This window comes from Drosophila miranda, assembly GCF_003369915.1.
Source record: "Drosophila miranda strain MSH22 chromosome Y unlocalized genomic scaffold, D.miranda_PacBio2.1 Contig_Y4_pilon, whole genome shotgun sequence".
Classification (NCBI taxonomy): Eukaryota; Metazoa; Arthropoda; class Insecta; order Diptera; family Drosophilidae; genus Drosophila; species Drosophila miranda.
The window spans coordinates 808709-813683 of record NW_022881636.1 but is presented as its reverse complement, the minus strand read 5'-3'; positions in this window follow the sequence as shown (position 1 = coordinate 813683).

Here is a 4975-nt window from a genome sequence, read left to right as displayed (position 1 = left end):
TCACGTGAGGTTTTTTTACAGAGATATACAGCTATTCTTGTCCTAATTATTCCGACTGGCCGTGCTTGCGCATGGTACAGTCCCGATTCCCCCTGCTACTCTTTCTTCTGATCGACTGTTCCACTTAGCGCCCCAAAACATAACGGAATCCCGGAGTCCTTGCTCGGGCGCCATCTGTAAGGAAGCGATCCTGGGCTGGGGTACATATCTCAGTCTACTCCAGGGTCGAAATTACAGTAATATTTATAATTTGCCGGGACTCCGTATTTCGGACCGACGATGGGGGACGGGGCAGCAGTCCCGCGGACGGGAGCGATCGTAGCGTGGGACGTGGCAGTTGGTTTCACCGAGAGCACTCCGGTTATCGCCGAATAGCGCCTTCAGGACCCCACCGAACTCAGAATCAATACGGAGGACTTTACTATGCGATAATACCGACAGGTGTCGCCGAGAGTACCTAGGCTACCGCCGGACAGTACTTACGGGACCCTGCCGGCCTGAGAGTTACTACGAAGCGGGAAGGGGGACTTTGCTATGCGGGAATACCGACAAGTATCGCCGAGAGTACCTAGGCTATCGCCGGACGGTACTTACGGGACCCTGTCGGCCTAAGAATTACTACGACGCGGAAAGGGGAACTTTGCTATGCGGAAATACCGACAAGTATCACCGAGAGTACCTAGGCTATCGCCAGACGGTACTTACGGGACGCTGTCGGCCTAAGAATTACTACGACGCGGAAAGGGGGTTTTCGCTATGCGGAAATACCAACAAGTGTCGCCGAGGGTACCTAGGCTATCGCCGGACGGTACTTACGGGACCCTGTCGGCCTAAGAACTACTACGAGGGTCAGGGATATCGACGAGCATCACCGAGAGTGCCTAGGCAATCGCCGAATAGCACTTACGGGACACTGTCGAACTAAGAATTACTACGGGGGTCAGGGATATCGACAGGCATCGCCGAGAGTGCCTAGGCAATCGCCGGATAGCACTTACGGGACAACGCCGAACTAAGAGTTACTACGAGTACGAGAATACCGACGTATATCGCCGAGAGTGCTTAGGCAATCGCCGGATTGCACTCACGGGACACTATCGGGCTAAACATTACTGCGAAAGTCTTTATCATACAGGGCAGGTATCGCCGAGAGGGCCTAGGCATTCGCCGGACAGTCCCTTCGGAAACCAGGGAATCGGGGATCAGGCGAGACAGCAACAGGCGTCACCGGGGACGCTTAGACGATCGTCGGATAGCGGCCTCGGGACCCTGCGAGGTCACAAACTACGGGAGGGAATCATGCGGAGGGAACGACGACAGGTGTCACCGAGAACGCCTAGGCAATCGCCGGACAGCGGCCTCAGGATCCTGTCGGGCTACGAACTACTGGATGGAAGCACGCAGGCTCGGCAAGAGGGGGGAGGAAGGGCAGAGAAGATGAAGCCCAGGGCCTCCAGGTTCCCTAGTGTATAGATAGTTGGTGGTCGGGCTATGTTTCTGTTATATTCGTTACATTTCACTTTATTCTCTCTTGGTTCCCTACCTATCGCACCGCTCAGCAGCCCGTATACACGTCTAGAGACTAGCTTACCCCTGAACTCCCACGCTTGTACTCGTCGCAAGCCTCCTCTTCCCCGTGGGTGCAGCGTAGATGCAGGATCTCCTCTCCGTAAGTGTAGTATCGATGCAGAGTCTTCTCCCCGTAAGCGCAGCGTCGATGCCGGATCTTCCCCGTGTCACTGATAGCGTTGGCGTGGATCCGGGCCGCCACGTGTTTTTACTTTTTCCAAGCCACTCGAATTTTTCCGCGAACACGTCCGACTCCTACGACTGCTCCCAATCGAATTTTTCTCATCCACGTTTTTCTTCTCCAGCCTCAGAACTCTCCCGATCCAGCGCCAGCGTGGGCGGCCAGCGTCGTCATTCTCGCGGCGGCAGAGGGCTGGCGCCGTCGTTCGGCGTCTACGCTGCGCCGGTGACTTTTGCCTCTCCTTTTCGCTGCTGGCGCGTCGTTACTTCGCTTTAGTTTTCCGCGTTTCTCTTCTGCCGTTGCTGCTGTGGGCATACCGTTTCGGCGCTTCGTTGCTGCGTCGACGCTGGCGGCTTATCTTTTCGGCGCTTCTCGTCTTCGGCCGTCGCTGAATTGATGCTGTTGGCTACCGTTTCGGCTCTTGGTGTATTCCTCTCTCTCTCTTTGGCTTCCGCTGCGTTGTTGTTGTTGGGTTTTGTTTCTTGGTGTATTCCTCCCCGTTTCTGTGTCGGTGCCGTTGGATTTCGATTCTTGGTGTATTCCTCCCCGTTGCTGTGTCGGTGCCGTTGGATGCTTAAACCTAGAAAACGAAGAAAAGTCAAAATCTTAATTCAAATAACGTAGGTCCGGGTCCCTCCAATGGGAAAATGCCGGCGAGTTGATGGGCGGAAAAATGTGGGTGGAGCGTACGCTCCCTCACAGGGCGGAAGTGGGCGGGGCAAAGTTTTGAAATATACTTGTAGCAGTGACATATCACAGAAGTCCGGATATTAAATGTCGTTGCTCTAGCTTTTATAGTCTTTGAGCACTAGGCGCTGATAGGGACGGACGGACGGAAAGACAGACAGGGCTCAATCGACTCGGCTATTGATGCTGATCAAGAATATATATACTTTATGGGGTCGGAAACGATTCCTTCTGGACGTTACACACATCCACTTTTACCACAAATCTAAAATACCCCAATACTTATTTTGAGTATCGGGTATAAAAATGAAAAGCGATTTCTTGAGTTGGAGAGCAGCTACGTGTTTTTCTTAGAACAATTTCCTTTCATGGTAAGCGGATTCTCTATTTTATTGGAACAGCGGGAAAGCAGCTCCACAATACCGGGAAAGAATTATGACTTACGTTTCTTTGCGCTACTTTAGGGGTTTGCGTTTTTAGAGCATTTTAGTTGAATGTCAATTCAAAAGCATTTGACTGTAGGATAAATTAATTACAGAGATATGGGGCGGTGTAATTTGAGCACTTCAGAAATTAAGACCGTTCTTTATAGCCCCATTCGAAGTCAGAGAGATTGAGCACCCAGTAATATCAACTCAACAACCCAATCATGGGGTCCCTGCACATTTCCCACCGACATTAGACAATTTCAAGCTTGATTAAACCCATAGCCAAGCGGCAAATATAGCCCGGAGCCAAAGACACTCTGAACAAACACAATGCCAGTGGCAGACCGAAGTGGAAATGTAACCAGAGTGTAGGGACAGGAACAGGGACAGAGATAGAGATAGAGACAGAGACGAGACAAAGTCATTGCCATCCCCCCAGCCAACCCCAATGACAGCACAGACATTGACTTATTCATGTTCCTGAATTCAGCAGCCACAAACTGTATTCCGTTTGGCATGCAACAGCAGGACAGCGCGTAACGGCGTCCTACCCCAGACATTGTTCTCCGCCCCGGGGGCGACAGACTGTACATAAATAAATACGTATACGCGGTCAATATTTTAAGGGGATTCTCATTAAGAGGGACACCAGACCATTTGGTATTTACCCACACAGAGAGATACAGATTGAATGGGTCTTTGAGGACTTCTCTAACCTGTTGTCCAGGTAACCTTCTGGCGGGCCGGGTCAAGCATTCTCTCCATATGTAGGTTAAGCCGTTCTGGATTGTGTCCTCGAATGGCTGGGAAATGTGGAAACGCCCCGCAAGGCTGTGGATAATAATGCTCGTCTCTCCTTGACTGACAGATTCATTCAATGCGGCTTACTCTGCCCCCGTTCTGTTGCTGGGGCAACGAAATTCGTTTTTCCTGGGCGAGATCCAGTCATTCTCCCGATGATGTGGTAAGCCACGTTGTCTAATAAAGAAATTTCTATGAATCAATTCGAAGTTCGCCGGAATTTATGCATCGAGCTCTAAACCACTTTGGGAGGGAGGGACCAATATCTTAGCCGGCCCATCCCTACCACGAGGATTCCTTTCTGTGTGGGGTACTGTTACGGGGGAGTGTGCCTGTGAGTGCGGTATCTGCTGCCGATATGTTGGCCCGTTCATTGAACTGGAACTCATTCGCACAAACAACGCTTCGCCTTTACCGAATGCGTTTGATGTTGAATGAGTGGGACTTTGACTCGGGCGTGGGGAGGCCCTGGCCCTGGCCCTGGCCGAGCCCCAGCTGTCATCAAAGTTCAGTTTCAAGCTGAAAAGAGCCGCCACCAGCTCCACCCCTTTGGCTTGAGGGTGGTCTCTTGGAATCCTTTTAGGGCCCCACATATATTTTTTATGAGCTTTTGCTGAATTTGATTATTCTTGCCAATTCGAGTGTACCCAGTACTTGCAGAGGAATTGTAGATGTTGTACTCAGATGAATATAAATATGCAACAGTTCGAAGAAATTGTTTCTCTCATTGTTAAAGTTTTTGTGGTGCTGTTGGTGGATAGCTCGCATCCTTTCCCATGGCACGCTTCCAATTTATTAGCGGAAAACCAATCGCGAACATGCCCTGATTTTAATTGCCTGATACGGCAAAATCAAAGCTACATTTTCATTCGAATCCATAGGAGGCAGGCTTCTATAATGTACAACATAAAAAACGGCATTCAATTGGATAACTGCAGGCCACTCAATCGCATTTTCCATTAAATTATTCAGCCATGAACACAAATAATGCTTCCGTTCCACCGGAACTCTTGAAAATGGCATCCCCATGTAAACTTCGATTTTGATTTATTAGCTGGCCAGGTACGGTGGCTTTGTTTTCGCCGCATTATAAATTAGTGGCTTCATCATAAACATAATCATTATCGGTCTGCGGAAGCAGACATCAATCAAAACCAATGGGAAATAATCGATGATCCACATGTGGGCGGAAGCTGGGGAGAATCCGTGGAGCTGTGGGGGGTAATTGCGAGGCTGCTCATCACGATGATGACCATTTTGATTGTGATTGTGATTATTTACCTGTCAGCGGTCGTGTTGAGGGTTTACA